This window comes from Ursus americanus, chromosome 21, assembly GCF_024610735.1.
Source record: "Ursus americanus isolate L20-20 chromosome 21, mUrsAme1.1.p, whole genome shotgun sequence".
Taxonomy (NCBI): domain Eukaryota; kingdom Metazoa; phylum Chordata; class Mammalia; order Carnivora; family Ursidae; genus Ursus; species Ursus americanus.
This window is the reverse complement of record NC_142147.1, coordinates 25,510,620-25,529,813: the sequence shown is the minus strand read 5'-3', so window position 1 is coordinate 25,529,813 and position 19,194 is coordinate 25,510,620. Positions and strand designations below refer to the sequence as shown.

The window sequence follows — 19,194 nt, the reverse complement described above, 5'->3', positions numbered from 1 at the left end:
TTATACGAGGAACCAAGTGGCAGGGCTCTGGGGTGCGACTGCTCCTGGAAAGCTTGCTTGGTGCATGTGGGCACAGAGCCAAAGCATGCAGTTTAGAGGAAATGTTTAATAAAGACACGGGAGTCTCAAACTGCTTATTTATCCTTACGGAAAGGTGGAGATACGATGTCCCTGGAAACTGCCTCAGAAGTGGACTGCAAGGTTGTAAGGCCAGAGGGTAAAACAACTGGGGCCTTCAAAGGGAACGGGCTAGCCTGGGCAAAGGGGCAGAAAGCAGACTCTCACGGCCCTTTCTCTCCCACCTCCCACCCCAAGCTGTCATCTCCTGGGTTCATGCGCCTTTTACTTTGGGGTGGGGCAGGAGGTAGAAGGATGCATGTGAAGTCATGCAAGAGTGAGACCATTAATATATACAATGGAATATTACTCAGCCATAAAAAAGAATGAAATCTTGCCATTTGCAACAACATGGAGCTGGCGAGTATAATGCTAAGTGAAATAAGTCAGAGAAAGACAACTACCATATGATTTCACTCATGTGGAATTGAAGAAACAAAACAAGCAAAGGGGAAAAATGAGAGAGAATGAGGGACAGGAAATCAAGAAACACTCTTAATTATAGAGAATAAACTGATGGTTACCAGAACGGGGTTGGGGGGGGGGTCGTGGTGCATGGGTGAAACAGGCGATGGGGATTAAGGAATGCACTTGTCCTGATGAGCACGGGGTGATGTGTGCAAATGTTGAATCACTATATTGTACACCTGAAACTAATATAACACTTTCTGTTAACTAACTGGAATCAAAAACTTAAAAAAAAAAGAGTGAGACCATTAAGTAATCATTACTTAGGTGTGAACTAATAATCCCCAACACTCATAAAGGTAGAACCCTACCAGGAGGACATGGTGTTTTAATGGGTATTTTTACCATTGGGTTATGCTAAAAATCAGGCATATAGCATCTAGGGGTGCCTAGTGTGGCTCAGTCAGTTAAGCATATGCCTTGGGCTCAGGTCATGATCCCAAGGTCCTAGGATCAAGCCCCAAGTAGGGCTCCTTGCTTAGCGGGGAGCCTGCTTCTCCCTCTCTCTCTGCCTGCTGCTCCCCCTGCTTGTGCTTGCTCTTTCTATCAAATAAATAAAATCTAAAAAAAAAAAAAGGAAATAGCATCCAGTTGGAAGACCCTAGTAAAATCTAGGGGTAGGACCTTCAACATTAAAATAGTACTGTTCTTCAGTGTTCAGATGCATTCCTACTTCTTGAAAAATGTTTTCAGCACACATTTAAATAGCTCTGGCAGCCAGTAAGGAGAGAATTCAGATGTTATAAGGTCACCTTCTGGAGAGACCTTTTCATAGGTCAATATACAACGCCAGCAGGGGAGTCTTTAGAGGAGGTCCACTCATAGATACATGTCTCTTCAGACATGTTAAGATCTAAATCCTCTTTAGACACGCTGGGAATCCAGAACTTTTCTACTGGATTTCTTTAAGTATTTTGTGCAAGTTCTAATTTTAAACCTCCAAATGTTATAGGCCAAGGACTCGCTGTTTTGAGTTGTCAATTAGGTAGATAGCTCTGTTGGTCAATTAAATGATTTTTGTGGTTTCAGAACCCAAATAAAGCGGTATGCAGAGTCTCAGCGTCCTTCTTACCGTCCCCATGAATATTTACGGTGCCCTGGCTGAAGTAAAAGCACAAAAGACTAGGATGGAGCCCAGGTTCCAAAATCCCTGTAGGCTTGAGATGCCTGCGTTACAAATTCTACACTATCTAGTTAATTATCAGTGTTTGTCAAACTAAAGCCCAGAGTGGTGGAGAGAGGTGATAGAGGGTGGTGGAAATTATGCAAAAAATATAGAAGGAGTTTAGGTCTTTTTAATATGCTGCCTTACAACTTTGGAGGGATCTGGGAAAGGACATGCAGAAAGTTCTTTTCCCATCCTTGAGTCTAGCTCAGGCTGGCCTCCTCCTGTGGAGGCCCAAGGCTGGAGTTGACCTCACCCAGCTTCTCATATTCAGCTCTCTGGGGAGGTTCCCTGGATTAGCTGACAGGCACCAAAAAAACATCAATAAGATTCATTTGTTTCACTACTCAATACTTGTGATGCTGTGGAAACTCACACGCATTTATGAATAGATTTGTATTCATGTTATGTGTCACCCCACCTGCTTCCCCAAGGATAGGCACCATATGGAGTATACTCTGTGCGTATCTCCATAAATGCCCACAGTGCTAATTGGTACTCAGTGATGTGCCCGTGGTGAAGTGGAGAATAATGATAATGTTGATGATGATGAGGATGACAATGATGATGACACTAAATTGCTAATAATGATTCAAGGATGAAAACAGTTCTGGGCATAAAGAGATGCTCAAAAAACACAGAATGAATGAATAAAGTTTAGATTTTTACCAACTGTTTTCTGAGATCTGATTATTATTTTTTTTAATATTTACTTCATTATTACTTATTAAAAGAAGGCATCTCAACTGCTGAGCCTGTGGGCTGGGCTAAAATGGCATAATAATAACACAAGGTGGACTGGCAATCCCTTTTCATCATCAGTGTATTTTTTAAAATATGATTGAGGGGGCGCCTAAGTGGCACAGCAGTTAAGCGTCTGCCTTCGGCTCAGGGCGTGATCCCGGCGTTATGGGACCGAGCCCCACATCAGGCTCCTCCGCTATGAGCCTGCTTCTTCCTCTCCCACTCCCCCTGCTTGTGTTCCCTCTCTCGCTGGCTGTCTCTCTCTCTGTCAAATAAATAAATAAAATCTTAAAAAAAAAATATGATTGAGATACCTAATACTTCCCTCTCTCAAGAGAAATCACCACAGAAGGTAAAGTTTTTTGCTGATACATAGAGTGTAGAACTATTCTCCCACTCTGCTCAGGGAAGGACGTTAGAGAGGTGATGCTGGGAGCACAGGAAAGACATGTCTTACAGTCAAGCATGAAGGCCTGCAAGCCAGAGGTGGTCGCACCTTGCAATGATATGCAATACACAAACCAACCGTTTTTAAAACATATACAGAAGTAGCGGCGCCTCGGTGGCGCAGTCGTTAAGCGTCTGCCTTCGGCTCAGGGCGTGATCCCAGTGCTCTGGGATCGAGCCCCACATCAGGCTCCTCCCCTGGGAGCCTGCTTCTTCCTCTCCCACTCCCCCTGCTTGTGTTCCCTCTCTCATTGGCTGTCTCTCTCTCTCTGTCAAATAAATAAATAAAATCTTAAAAATAAATAAATAAATAAAATCTTTTTAAAAAACCCAAACATATACAGAAGTAAAGAAATATCAGAAAAAATTCCATAACTATCTGGAAGAATCAAAGTCTTTTCTTAAAATTTTGAGTGTAAGGATCACCAAAGGCTTGGGTTCTGGTCCCAGCTCTGCCAATGAGAGCCGATGGCCTCCAGTAAGTGACTTAATGCTGGATTGTATTTTCTCCTTGTAAAATGGAGACAACAATATACACCCTACAGAGTTGTTGGAAGATCAAGTGAGATGCTTAATATAAAGTGTCTGTCACAATGCCTGGCACCTGGCAGGCATTCAGTACACGGTAGAAATGGTTAATATTATCCTGACACCACCGCTCACCTGTCTGCACCTGCGAGGTTGGAGTGTGAAGAGCAAGCGACTATGAACGTGCTGTACAGACTAGATAGCCTTGCACAAACCCAACACATTCTTTCCAGGTATTACTGGGCCCTGGGCTCACTCCGTTAGCACAGGTATTCTCCACCTCTCAAAAGTTCACATTACTCTACTTCGCTTTTACAAAAGACCTACTACCAATTTTTACTAACCGAAAGACATGCGAAGACAGTTTTCGTTTTTACAGAAAAAGGCAAAAAGCAAAAATAGTGCCGAGCATTTGCTTTGCAGCAAGCTGTTAACGTAGGCAACACACACCCCAAGCAGCCAGGGTAGCCCCGCCAAGATCCTTCCAGACCCACTCTCAGCATCTCGGCACCAGCTGCCAGAGCTTTGAACTGTGTCTGTGAGCATCTGCGCTTTGTCTCGATTTATTTTGTGCATCCGTTAGCATCATGTGTCCCAAGGTAACAGAAAAGCCTAAGAGAGGTTATTTGGGGGTCTGGAAACATTCAAAGATTTTTCCATATAAATTAATGGTAATTGCTGCTTCAGAAGCCATTTTGGCTTCTGAAAGTTTTCACAGGAGCACTCTACTTTCAGAAAACAGGGGAAACCAATATTGGGAATTGGGGCAGAGATAAAGATATATTCTCAAGGACTAGTTTTCTCCATATACAGGAACCCAATATACTGAATTCTGGGCATACGGTTACTGAAATGAGGAAGACGAGCAACCACCAGACGTCCTCAGGGACGGTTTTGTGAAGATTAATAGTTAAACATGACACACGTTATCAAGGTGCATGGGCTCCCTGCAGCACAGGAGATATGTAAATCCAAGGAATAGTCATCAACATAATATCATCACCATTTCTAGAAACAGATTCTTTCCTAGGCCAGAAGAGAATTTCCAGAAGTATCTTTCCCTTTTGGAATTACAGAGTATGACAGATTTATTTCCACACATCTCGCTTGCTTTCAGAGTTATTGTTTCCTCTTATTTTTCTCCCCTTCTTTGGTGATAGAGAGGCCTGAGAACCGATTCTGTCAGGAAGTTCTTGGGGAATTTTCAGGAGGATGTACAAGTAGGTTATATGAATGACTGTGAACAGCAAGCATCCTTTTTTTTATTTTATAAAAAATATATATTCATAACCAATCTTTGGATAAATAATGAAAACCACGAATAACAAACGTATCAGATATATTTTTTCAGAGCACAAAGGGTCCTTTTGGAGCAACTTCCTATCATTTCTATCTCTTCTTCTTAAAGCAGATCAGGTAACGTTTCCCCTGTTACAAAAAGGATGTGCTATTAAATCCAGATCCCAGGATAGGATCTCAATTGCCCCCTAGACATCTAATGCCAATGCCCCAATTTATTGAATTTATCGACCAAAATGTTGGATGGAGCAGGTTCAAGCATCTTGCTAAATAAAATATAGATTACATTTATCATTTCCCCTCAATCTACTAAAATCTTGTTACTTTTTCATGGAAGGAAATGAATCAGTTTGACAGGACTTGTTCTGTCAAGTGATATAAGTTCCCAACACTGTATTCACTGCAGATTATTCTAGAAGTGATTTGGCAATCATTTTTTCCAGGTAAATTTCCAGATTAGGACATTACGAACTTCCTCTTTGCTTTTTAAAAATAGAGGCATTAATCTTGCTTCTTTTCAGTCTTTCCAAGTGCTTAAAAATGAAGTTACTCTCCCATGATTTTAGCCAACAACAACAGATTCCCTTATAAAAAAAACTTTGCCCTGCAAAAAACCTACTTAAAAAAGAGGTGTTTCTGCCAGTATTTAAGGCATATTTAAAAGTTGATCATGCGAAAACAATGAGGAAGCAAATGGTCAAAGCTTAAGACCTCTACTTCCACAGGCCTGTTTCCAGATTTCTCCATGGATTTAGATATGATCCAAATGGATTTCTGAATTGAATGGGTTCAAGGCCAGAGACAGGTATGGTAAATTATCAGATTGTGTCTACCTTGTATGTCTCACGCGAGTCAAAGCCATTATTCTCCAGAAATATATTGAAAATCCACTAGTTAGTAAATGAGAAAAACGGGAGAAATGATGAGAAAAACTTCACAGTTTATACCTTCTAACACAAATTATAGCAGCTATAGGGTCTGTACACTTCCTAAAATCTTAAAGTTTAATGAAAACTCAATGTTTCTAGAATGCATACTGAAGGCATGCAACCTTAAAGTTAGCACAGCCCCAACTCTGTAAAGACCAAGATGGGAGCACAAGGGCCACATCCTTGAAATGAAATTCAGATATCTTGGGTACTTCTGGGTATCTCTAGGATTTGGGGTTTTTAAGTTTAATGGAGGCAGATACTTGTTTAAAGCCTCTGAAGTGGCCCTTGACAGGTCAAAGCCTGGTATTTACCAATCTTTGTGAGCCTGCAATTTAAGTTCCTGTATCCTTTCTTGGGCGCATGCACCAGGCTGATTCCCCGTCCGGGTTATCCCAGCTACCTGCCTCTCACTTTAGCCTCCAGATTGCTCAACACTGCTAGGGACACAAGGACCTTGAGTTGACGGTACCCTCTATGGTGTTCTATAATGCAACAGCCAATTACGGGTGGTTGTTGACTCCTGAATAAATTCCCCAAACCTGCTACTCCACACCTTTTCCACACTCCTCCAGCTCCCACCAACTGCACTCTTTCTTAATTCACAGCAAAAGATTTCAAACCCTTATTTCTTGAAACTGTGATTGGAATGAATATCATCAACTTGCCCATTCCATTACCTTAAAGTGCCTTGCTCTGCACCCTCTTCTGCACCATAAAATCCCTTTGTATCCTTCCTCTTACTCTGCCTTGCTTCTACTGCAAATCTTTCCTGGGCTCTAAAGCCTGATCTTTACAGGTTCCTCCACTCCCCTACTTTTTATTTCTCTTTCCCTACTCCTGTCTCCATGGCATGCCTGCCCCCACCACTCTCCCATCTTTCTTTAATTTATATTTGGAAACGTACACATGCTCTATTCTCTCCTACTGAAAAAACAAAATAAAACAAAACTTTCCCTGATTCTACCAACTACGCAACCCTTCTACTCACTACCCAACTTCTTAGAAGACTCATTTAAACATGTTCTCCGGGCCATGATTGAACACCCCCAGTCCTGTGGACAGCTCTGACTAACTGGAGAAGGATGGCCATTATTTTGAGCATAAAGTGATTTTCCTGTCGCTCTTGCCCACTGGTCCCTTGTGTCACCTTGTGAGGCCACCCAGAGCAAGTCTAATTCCCTGACACAGACAACCTTTGTTCTGTCCTGTCCTCTTCTTCCCAATCCTCTTCCTGAACTAGGCACTACCAGTTCCTTCAACTGTTCTTTACAAGACCCGATTCTGATTTCCTTTGCCGTCTTATTTGCAGTTTGACTCGCTTAAAGGGTTGTGTCCTGAGATTAAATGTAAACGACTACATCTGCTCCTCCACCCAGCACAGCAGAGCAGGGTTCTCGCCTCCTTTGTTCTCCTAATTACGCTTTGCTCAATACAATTGCTGAATCCTCCCGCTATCATCTTAAACCTCTTAAGATAATGGTTCACAAGCTTCTATTCCAGAATGACCCAGGTAGCCTTAATAAATGCAGATTCTTGGGCACCACCTTAAACATGTTGAATCTAACAATGGGGGTGAGGGGACAATGACACCTGGGAATCTGTATTTCATTTTAATTTTTATTGTCTTGGGGGGGTTCCACATTTTAAAGAAGAATGCCAGATGATTCTTAATGCACACAAAACCTGGGGGCGGGGGGGGGGATGCTCTCTAAATGTCTGTTGCCAAGCCTGCACATAGCCCCCATATTTGCGCAGATGGATTTTGGGGTCCAAGACAAGGCATTCCATTTCTTGCACTGTATTTCATCTTGTTAGATTTGGTTCATTGTCTTGCCCTATCAAAATCTGCCAAACTGTGTATTCCACAACATATGACTTCATGACAACCACGCATGGATTAAGATGAAAAACCTTAATGTCACAGCACTCAGGATCTCCCTCTACACTGACACCAACGATGGTCATCCAGTTCTATCAAACCCCTACTTCATCTTTTTCCCATGAGATAAATGGACAAATTGTCATTTGCCATGTTGCCAAATGCCTCGGTCAAGCATACGCTGTTCTTTGTCTTCTATATTTCCCTGATCCGCTGTCATGTCAAAGAAGAAAATGAAGTATTCTTGAGGGTCATTTACACATGCCTTCTAGAATCTGTGGCCAGGCAATGGCGTGTAGTGTGCAGAATCCACCTTTTCCTATGACCTTGTTCTGAATGCCTACGGCACTTAGGCATTGTATTACAAATGTTCTTGTCCACATTTTGACTCTACTACTAGAAAAAGAGCTCTTGAACTCTGAAGTTGTGTCTTATGTGTCTCTAAATATCTCATGGTAGCTAGCACAATGTCCTACTTTTCTTTGAAAACTTTTCTTTGAATGAATGAATGAATTTTACATTTTATTCCCACTAACTTACTTTACCTCTTTGTTCGAGATGAAAGCAGACTCTGTAGTGAACACTAGGAGACTATGCTTCTTAGGCCTGAAGGAAGTGGTGTGCCTGGACAGATCTCCACAGGCCCAATTATTTCTTTTAGTCACTGCCCATTCAAATGAGCTTGTTAGAATAAAGGCGTTCTTTGAGATGAAGTGTGATGAAAACACTGAGAAATGATGACAGTTTCTAAAAACATCACAACTTTACTAGAATCTGTGGCAATGACCAAATGAGACACAGGAAAGTGCATTTCAGAAAAACCTTGGCGGGGCGCCCGAGTGGCTCAGTTAGTGAAGCAGCCAATTCTTGATTTCAGTTCAGGTCATGATCTCAGGGTCCTGGGATTGAGCCCCACATCGGGCTATGTGCTCAAGCAGGAAGTGTGCTTGAGGATTCTCTCTCTCTTTCTCCCTCTCTGCCCCTCCCCCCTCAGATAAATTAATAAATCTTAAAAAAAAAAAAAGAGAAAAGAAAAACCTTGTCTTAGTGGAGCCACCGAAGTCAGCATAACATGCAAACGTATTATGGACTTCATTCTAACAAGACCCCTTGTGATGACAGACAAAGCAGATCAATAGGACAGGAGATGGCTGCACAAGGAAATCTAGCTTCCCTCTGCGTTAAAACTGCAGACACATCTGAGTAATCCTCTGATACGTAAGATAGTAGAGTGGACAACTGTAAACGAATGACGGGAAGTCCTGTGTTTTCTATGGCTCATGTGAACTTCTTCATGGTCATTTTGTCTTTCCTATTTTTTATAGGCCAGAGAAGATTCCATAAATACTCCAGAACATTGGGAACTATACTTCACTGGGAAAGCCAGATAGCCTCAGGTCTACTTACTTGTTCTGCATAGGTACAAGGCAGTGATCCTCAGCTAGGGGGTGACTTGGCCTCTTTGCCCCAGGGATATTTGTCAGTGTCTGGAGATGTTCTTACTTGTTACAGCTGAGGTACAGGTAACTGGCATCTAGCGGGTAGAGGCCAGGGATGCTGCTGAGCACAAAGGCATGTGACAGCCTTCCTCAACCAACAAGAATTATCTGGTTCAAATGCCAATCGTATTTATACTGATGAAAATATTCAATTAAAAATATCCAGTGCCGCTACTGAGAATTCCTGGTCGAGGGCTATGGTTCTAGTGCCAAACCTGGAAAGACTGAACCATCTCAAAGGGTCATGGGGCTACCTGTTAGGGATCTGTGAAGTAACTCATGGGTGATAAAAACTCTAAGATATTTTGCGGTTCTATAGTGAGGCTGGAAGACCTATCTAGTGGGCTGGAATGGAAGTAGAAAGGTTCTGGAAAACTCCTAATAGCTACAGGTTTTACTTCAGAGTAGCTTACTGGAAAGGCTCTTAGTGAACTCTGCTCAGAAGGCAGCCTCCTTCTCGACAGATGAAGGAATGCAGGCTCAGTAGAATCGCGCAAGGAGCGTCAGTAAGCCATGGTCATGGTCATAAAAAAGCCCTGAACCACAGCTGCTAATGATGTAACTGGAGACTTAAGGCCCCAGGAATGTGAGGTGGACATGAAGCAAACGTACCAACTGGAAAGGGTGCTGTTTTGGTGCTGACTGCAGAAAAGTCTTAGTCCTATAGAAAGAAAGGGGAATTCACTTTACTTGAAGCTCCTAGATGACAGATACATTTTCCCCAACTTCCTGCTATTTTTTATTTGACCAAGATTCTAAACACCAGCAGTTTTATAGATCATAGGGAAGCTGGTAGATTTAATGAAGCCTCCAGATGCCCCTTGAGAGATGATTACAACTCTAATTAAAAATGGAGGATGACAGATGAGAATCCCATGGGACTCTATAAGCAAGTGGCATTCATGTGTCTTCTTTCATGGAAAAGATTACTTTGTTCATGTCAATCTGGGCTCTTTCCAGTAGTAAAAGATAGCATTGCCAAATTCTAATACATTAGGAGATTTACTGCAGTTCAAAGATCAGGGAATGTTTTAAACGTAGGGGACAAAAAAGTTTATCAGCTAAGCTGGACTTTCATTTCTTTTATTTCATATGCCTGTGCTCACCATCTCCAAGATTACATATAGCCTAGAATACAAGAGGAGTCACCTAAATGAAGTCTGTCTTAGTATCAAATCTAAGCTTGGAGAAGAACAAGGGGGGAGGGATATTAGCAGGGCAAATGAGGCTTAGGGCTTCATACTCAGGGCTTTAGGGACCAGGTAGGTATAGGAAGTCAGAGTAGATTGTGGGGTCACAAATCCAGGTAATCAAATGAGGTTTAAGACATTACAAAGTAGGTCTTGAAGGTTAAGGCAGTCAAATATATAGACAGAGGAGGTCAGTGATATTGAGATATCATTTTCGGATGACAGAACCACTCATAAGAGCTCATCTTATCACAAGAAGCTAATCCTCTCACCCCTATAGTGCTGGTCATGTTGGCTAGTCACTGGACAGTCTTGGTTCTGAAAGGGAGGTCATACTACTTAATCTCCATGGTCGGAGTATGGGGGTGGGAGCCAGAGAGAGCCAGAAGCAGAAAGGTAAGGCTCATTGGAAGGCTTTGGGTTGGGTGGGGCTTCTGCACGGGGACATTAACGCAGCTCTGGGGCCAGGTTTCAGTAGCCTACATAGTCAGACAGCTACTTCCAGATGCAAAGGTGGTGCTTACATCTTCACAAAATGCACTTGCATCTCTTTAGTCAATGCACATCTTTTATCAAAAGGAAATCAAACGGGAGAGGGTTGGGGCAACATGAAACCAGCTCTATCATTGAACAAAGGGTCTAACATAAGAAACATCAAGGACTCCACTGTGATTAAATCATGGGTGCACTGACCGCGCTCTCCGTCGACACTGTACCGGCTGTCATAAATCAGGTCTGGTCTCTGACAATGGAAGCCCAGTGAATCAAGATTCATTTCTAGATAGGATGAATGCACCAGGTAGGGCTTTCCTCCTTGCAGCCACAGAACCTGAGGTAGGATGTCACTCTGGGAGACTGACCCACAGGTCTTATTAAGGATCATCACGTCTTCTACTAACAACTGGCGAGATTTGGAGATTCCTCCTATCAATGTTCAAGCCTGGGGAATTGTCTGCAGAGTGTAGGGATGAAGAAATATTCTGGAGCCCAAGCTGTGGTTGCTTTGAGGCTGGAGGGCCTCAAACTCATCTTCAGCCTCAAATCCTCCCCAGATCCTAAATGTGATTCATAAAATGTCTACCTATGATTCCCAAATACTCCGTGTTCCCTCAGCTGAATGCCTTCCCTCCTTTCTTTCGATACCTACCAGAAACCTCTTCTCTGGGACCCCCTCTAGGCTGAGTTACTTTCTTTCTACTCTGTGCCCTCCAAGTTCAGTGTATACAACTTTATTTAAACTATATTAGTGATTATTTGTCTACTTGACTATCTCTTTCGTGAGGCTGAAAACTTCAAGCTCGGGGAGCATTTGTTTTAGCGTAGGAGTACCGTGCACCTTGCCCAGTGTCTGCTGCACACTATATATTCAATAAATGTTTGTGGAAGGAGGAAAGCAAGTTGGTAGGAAGGCTTAAAAAGCAGTAAGGACCACTAACCCAGGCAGACAGCAGTGTTAGGTTCTTCCAAAAAGGATACTGGCCAGCCAGCCTGGGAGAGACCGCCTCACGGAAATCTACAAAGGAGCTGGCAATAGCACTCAGAGGCTATAGGGCTGTGATTCCCACTGCACTTACTGGCAGAACCCCAGGGAATCCCTCTCTCCTGGCCGAGCCACTGACTTACCTTCCTGGAAGGCCGGCACACACTTCTGTACTGTCGACCTTCCGTAAAGCTAGCCAGCACCGGGTTGGCTATGCCAGAGGGTCCCTTGCATCCTAGAGGCTGGGCCTTGCTAAGTCTTGTCATTATCCTCCTGTTTCCTCTGAGGCCTCTGGCATTTGATATTATGATGTTTGATCATTATGAACAATGGTCAAAAATAGTCAACCTTAGTTTTGATGAATTGCTTTGATCTACTTGCTATTCCTCATCAGATGAAAGAGTTTGCAGAGCTGGGCGGGGGGTGGGTGGGTGGGTGGGGTCTCTTTCAGAAATTCCCAATGTATAGTTTTTGAAAGTGTTTCTTAATTCTCAGAACATCCACTGGTGACAAAGATCATTACAGACTACAATCCTGACTACATCAATACAGATTTTTCAAGACCCGAGAACTTGACGACACAGATCTCTTTTACTTTCCATTCACCTTTGCAGACCAATAAATTCAGGATTCAGGAGACTCAGCGGACCATTCCATACATATCCTTGACTGCTCTTAGAAATCAGTTCTGTTGATGTATAAGTTATTTCAAAAAAAGTGGTTTTAAGCTCATTGTCAAACATGGCAGTATAGTATCATATAATCATGGAGTCAAAGAATGAACTAGAAGGTACCTTATAGGTAGACTAGTCTGAACTGAAGGTGTTAATGCCCGGCAGGAGATGGAAGTAATTTGACCAAGGACACACTGCTGGTGAGTGGCTCAACCTGGCTTGAAACCAAACATGATGATCTTTCTGCTGTTCAATAGTGATGATATGTGTGTATGTATGTGTATGTGTGTGTGTGTGTGTGTGTGTGTATATATAAGTGGTAGTATACACACACACACACACACACACACACACACACACACGGATAAAGTCCTGCACCACATACATTGATTGAGTTGTCTGCAGAAACCGACAGCCCTACTGAAACAATAACCCATTTCAATTTAGTGCAGCCTGGTCAGGAATAGGCCCAGAGCCTCACCAGCCCCCCAGAAAACAGAGCATTGTTTCCATCCAAACCTTGCACTGAAAGGAAGCCTGTCAGCTGGCAATGACCTCGTGAGACAACTTTGGGGAGAGCAAAGGGCTGAGAAGAGAAAGGCCTCATTCTCACTGCAAACAGGAAAAGGGAAGAGAAAAAGAAAGCTCTGTCTCCACACAAGGTTTGCTGGGCTGGCTATGAACTGTTCCAGTACGTTCCATCAAATAGACGCCTTCATAGAATCAAGCCAAGCGCGAACACCGGCTCTGGGACTCCCACTCCCGGGACACACACGGGCCAGCTCACACATGCTCTTGCTCTCTTGCACCCTGGGAGAGCACTTATATGGGCTTCATGAGGCTAAGTAATAAACACTTTGTCTTCACCCTGCTATTTATGGGTTGCTTGGGGCATCCTGTTCTCTCCACTGCCCTTACCTGAACAGACGGCTCCCACAGACCCCACACTTAATAGGGACAACAGTAAATGCGAAAGGCTCTGTGCACCCCCCACGCTCCTGGTTTTCCGGCCACCGGTGCTAATTGCAGAGAAAGGTCAGTCTGCATCCATTTACCTATTCTCTGTGCTCCCTTCCTTGAGGTTAAATCTGCTCTCCTTTTTCCCTGGGTCCTCATTTTCTTCCTTCCTTTCAGACATCTCTCTAAGACATCTTTCAGAGATACCCTTTTCTATTCTACCACGGCCAGGGACTCTTTCATTCTTCCGTGAATGGCTCAACCATCTAGGAAAACAAGAGCAACTCCGAAAACTGCAAGCCACCGGCCATGGCCTCCAGCAGACGTTCTGGGGGCTCCCTGGACGACCACGCACATGCAGGGTTAAGAAGCTGATCCGGTCCTACCTGTCGCTGACTTCAGGTTCACTTAGAAGCCTTGTGCTTCCCTTGCACACATTGTGTTTGGGATGCCAACGGGAGAGATGCACATTTGGAAGCAAAAAAAGCGTGTCCGGGCCAAGAGACGCCTGAAAGCCGCAGGGACGGAGGCCAGAAGTGTCCACTGGAGGCAGGGCCAAGGTCGATCACTTTGGTCAGGTGTGGGGCCCTTTGCCCTCAGCTCCTTTGGGGGTTTCAGGGCTCTCAGAGCCGACGGGGCCTGCATGAAGAGGATGAGTCACGGCCGTGTCCTGTCCACCCGTGGGCCATCACGCAAGCCTGCAGCCCTGCCACCTGTCAGTCTCGTCTTCATCTCGGGCTGGCCCGACGCATCCTGAAAGCAGACGGGACAGAGGAGGATGCGTTAACTCGGCCTCTCCCCACAGAACACAGTTCGCCATGGCCACGCTGATTAAATACAGGACATTATCTCACCATAATGCCCTCCTGGCGGCGTTCCCAGGAAAATTCTAACTAATCACAAAAATAGAAAGAAAAACGCACCCTGAATTCCATTCCTCGTCTTAAATGAGTGATGTGTTCACTTTTATTTATTTTTCTGGAAGCAAGGCGGGAAAAGAAAATGAATTTTAGGGCTTAGAAAAACAAGCTACTAATAGTACGACGTAGAGCCGGGCCGTGGTGCAGACAGCCGGGGTGTAGCCGGCATGGTATCGTGGGTGAGTCCCGGCCCCGCTCCTGGCTACAAACTCTGAGTTTCAAACCAGAACACCTGGCAGGGCAAAGCCAGGCAAGGGCCGGGCAAGGGGGGTGGGTGGGGCCGGGTGTGGACACACAGGCACCCATGCAGCTAGGTGCTCCGCAGCATCGTCCCGGCCCCGGCAGGCAAATGTCCTTCTGATGCTCCTTTTAAGCAATGCCTGCATCTTTTTTCCAGCATCTTTCTTTCTGGATACTCATGCATGGTTCAGAATATCCCCTGCCTAGAAGTTTTTCCTGGAGATTTACCTCACTACTTCCTACTCACCCTTTAGAGATCAGAGCAAATGGCATTGCTTTCAGGAAACCTTCTCCAAGAACCTCTAGCCCAACTCCAGTCCCCGTGCTGGTGTTCTCAACCTTCCCTTCACGTCAGTCACGTGGCCGTAACTGATTGCATTGTTGGTGGTCTAAGGGCTGTCTCCTCCCTTAGATCTCCTAGATATCGTCTTGTTAAGCACTTTGTACCTGCCTGGTACGTAGTAGCTGTTTAATAAATGTCTCTGCTGGATGAGTGCTGATGGACAGGCCCAGCCTGTGAGCGGTACCTTACGTTACATGTAGGTCCTCAGCTAAGAAAATCAGCAAAGCAGATGCGGACATAGATCATGGGGGGGGGGTGTCCACAGCCCCAAGGACCGTGCCTTGCCCAAATAATTCCTGCTTTTTTTTTTTTTTTTTCCCCTGGGATGTCTTCACAACTACGGGAGAGTTCAAAATCCTGAAGACCAGCTTCTGAGATGCTTCTCACAGTGTTACCCTGAATGAAGTGAAAATAAAGGACACACCTCTCACCCCTCCTACCTCCCCACCTGCCCCCGCTTCTGGCATTAGAATCCCAACGCTGCCATCCCTCATCATTGCTACAGCTGCAGTAATGGGCACTGCTACTTGATGGCAAAGTTCTAGCTGAGCTAATTAAGCATACTGAGCTAATAACCTTCCATTTTGGGACTGGTATTATTCATAATTTAATGTATTGCTGCTGAAACATTAACCTTTCGACAACTGGCATGTTGCCCACAGCAGCCCAAGTGCTGACCATCTTTCAGTAAAATGAGTATTATTGTTAAAACAGGTATAAATCATTCATGGCTGCAGCTTTTGTGTCAGACCCTATGTGAAAATAAGCAGTAAGCTGGGTAATTTATTTACCTTTTGGTGATTATTTTTTATGATTTTATGATCATATTCAATGATTCATAAACATTGGCCTGGTGCCATTTTGTAATCATTTCACATTTTAAATATTGTGTGGCTGTTCTGCTTTTCATCTTTAAAAATTTCAGGATTGATACTGGGCAACTTAATCCAGACACAAATGCAATTTCATTTGAAAGCAAGGTTGGGGGGTGGGGTGGGGGCTGAGTCCCAACACCATTCATTTTAACGAAACCATTTTCAACATAGCTGTTTGGCGCGTCCCCTTGCTCCAGCACTGCACTTACGGGAGCAAACTTTCTTTGAAGTTTAACACACAGAGGGTGCCTTGAAATCTGAATAAAAGCACAGGAAAACAGTTAACAAGCTTCTGGTTGGGAAGATGATGGGAAGGAGCCCAAGGGTGGAGGGAGGCCTGGAAACTCTGGCCTCGGGCCAAGAAGGTTGGAAGCCACAAGCCTTATTCCCAGCACCTGGTTGGAGAATGTGATTCCATCCCCTGGGGGTGGGGTGGGGGGAGTTCCGACACTTTGCTCCTGCCGGCTCGCTCCTGCTGCTGGCACTGGGTTTGGGCTCCCATAACGGTTCCAGAAAGCAGCGTTTTCTTCTCATGATAGCAAGTAGGAGCTGCAGGCTGAGGTGGGCCGGTCTCTCATGGCCTGCGAGCTTAAGAGATCACATTCCACAGGCTCTCTTACGGGTTTCCCTTCTCGTTTCTTCAACCAGTGAAAACAAACAATCCCTCCTACGGGGTAGCAATGACGGTCTGATGGTGGCGGGGAGACAGGGCCCGAGAAGGCAGGGAATGTGCTGGGGTGCTCAAACTCCTTCCCCAGAGGGGAACTCAGCCAGAAGAGACAGGAGCCATCACCCCAAATGTAGGAGGTGAGGTCTCAAAATGCAGCCATAAGTATGTGCCGTAAACAAACACCCACCTCCATAGGGGAAGCCCAGGCAAGGGGAAGATTATAGATGTATTTTGCTCTGAGACAGTTTGAACTGAATAGTTCTGAGATGGCTGCTTACTGTCTTTTCTACCTTCTATTTATTTAATTTCCTATTTATAGCTTTCATTGTTTTTTTTTTTTCATTTTGATTGTCTGAATTTTAGGATTTATCTGGAGGTGTCTATCATCCACCCGTCTATCTGCATATATATCTCCGCGTATATTCTCCACACATATGTGTGTACCCGAAAGTTATTTTAGTAGATATCATTATTTAATTTTTCAATGTACAATTCAGTGGCATCGATCACTTTTACAGAGTGGATAATTCTACTATTTCCAAAAGTTTTTATCACTCCAAACAGAAACTCCGTACCCATTAAGCATTAACCCCCCACTCGCTCCTGTCCCACCTCCTGCATCCCTCTAATCTACTTTCTGTCTTTACAGATTTGACTGTTCTAGTTATTTCATAGAAGCAGAACCACACAATGTCTGTCCTTTTGTGGTTAGTTTCTTTCACTTTGTGTAATGTTTCTAAGGTTCATCCATGTTGTGGCACGTGTCAGAACTCCGTTCCTTTTTTTAGGGCTGAATAATGCTCCATTGTTTGGATATGCCACATTTTGTTTATTGTGGACCGCTGGCCTGTTTCTACCCTTGGGGCATTGGGAACAGTGCTGCTGTGAACATCGATGTACAAGCATCTGAGTCCCTCATACACAGAGACTAATATTCCTTGATCATTACAGTTTTTCTCATAAAAGGTCGCTGCACCTCACTTACACACACTGACTACCTTTATGAGTTCTACTTGCTAGCTTGGCAGAGCCGGCCTGGGCACAGGGAGCAAAGCCACTCAGGCTTGGGAATGACTCTCTAGCCAACCTGTCATTACTGCTGCTTCAGAGGAAGCCTTGCAGTCACTTTCTAGCATCTCTGAGGCTGGTGCAGGTGGTGAATTCTGTACCAGAAGCTTCTGTTCTCTATATTGGACTTGCTAAAACAGGCTTGCTTCTCAGGTATGATAAAGAACAAATTAAGAAACCGAATAACCTGGCTTGAGTGAAATTTCCTTTCAATCATGTCAGCCAGAGCAGATGTTGTCGTAATATCTGATGTTATGGGTTTATATCCTAATATAAAGTCTAAAACGGAAAACAGCATAAGAGCTGAAATGTGAATTGGACATGTCTATAGAGTGTGAATTGGATTTAAGACAAAATATTGTGAATGGTTAATAGGGTCAGTCTAAGTATACTTGCTAAAATAATCTCTTGGATATGCAAATATTCTGAGAACTACACTGTCAAATATCTATTGTATCCTCTTATCTATGTGTTCACAGAACTGCTACATGTTATAACAAATGAAAAATGTGAATTTAAAAAATAATGTCACCCTAAAATAATACTTTACTTTGAATAGTAATTTTTGTTGTCGGGTTTTTATTTTTTTATTTTTTTATTTTTGTCACACACCAGGCAGCCAGGTTCTTAAAACAGCATTATTTGGAAATACTAAGAGGTGAGCTTTGTGTGTCCTGCGGAGAAATAGCAGTGGGGTAGGGGTAGGGAGGGAGCAGGAACAGATCACATGTTCCTCTTGAGCTGGGTCCCTCAGTCTGCTGTTAGCACCTGCCGCGCCTTGGTATTATCCCAGAGGAACTTCCGCTTCTCGCTCTCCTGTCAGTGGAATCCCCTTTCCTCAGTACATCGTCTTCAGGACGTGAGACGCTACTCTGATGTTCACCATCTCACCACAGCAGTAAGTCCATTTCACATGGGGAAGGAGGGCAAGGAGAATTCAGATAAGGAGCACTTGGAGAGAAGCCTTAGGTTTGAGTGCTGACAATTTCCAAAACTCCACCATAAAACTGCTCATTAAAACTGTAAGCAAGGAGACACACGGATTGAGTTTCATTTAGTTTCTTTTCCTCTCCTTTCCCTAATGTCTGTGAGTTGGGCTCATGAGCACAGAAAGAATGAAAAGGTGGACAACATGCGGAACCCTACCATACTGCTCGTATTGTAGAACAGTCTCTGGCCCATGGTAGGCAGTCAGGAGAATATTTATCCAACGAACAAATAAACATCGGTCAGCAGAGCCTCAGGAGTTGATGTGATCCGACCAGTGGGTGTGCCTTGTTTCCTCTTTGGTCTGGCCAAACAGGGTTGGCTGGGTTTGATTAACTTTGCAAATCCTTCGTAAAATTTGGCTCTCAGAAATACGAGGAAGCAGCAGAGCTCAAGAGAGCCCTTTCACCCCACTTCCATCAGAACATCTCCAAGTTTTGTTTTGTTTTATTTTGGTTTGGTTTATAGGTTAGAATTCCCAGGATTTTCTTTAAAAAGGACTCTGAGGGTAAAACATCAGAAAACAACTGATTCCCAGCACCTCTCTGGTCTTCTCTTTACCCATTCTTAGAGCCCACCGTGTCCTTCCTCTTGTGCTCCAGACTCTTCTCATCTACTGCATTCATCCTGTCCCCACCGAAACCCATCTGGTCTGTATGCCATTAGCTCCGAGCCCTGCTTGCCTGCGCCCTGTCCAGTCTGATGCAAATGC

At 44.1% G+C, this 19,194-nt stretch overlaps 1 protein-coding gene across 9 annotated transcripts in view; it reads right to left on the bottom strand.

The window, feature by feature from the left end:
• ZFHX3 (zinc finger homeobox 3) overlaps positions 1-19,194 on the bottom strand; it is a 1,292,716-nt gene that overhangs the window by 252,720 nt on the left and 1,020,802 nt on the right. For all 9 annotated transcript variants that reach the window (XR_015728051.1, XM_087870546.1, XM_087870551.1 and 6 more), the window contains one exon: positions 13,766-14,132. The gene's annotated coding sequence lies outside the window, so the exon portion shown is untranslated. The remainder of the gene's footprint in view (positions 1-13,765; positions 14,133-19,194) is intronic.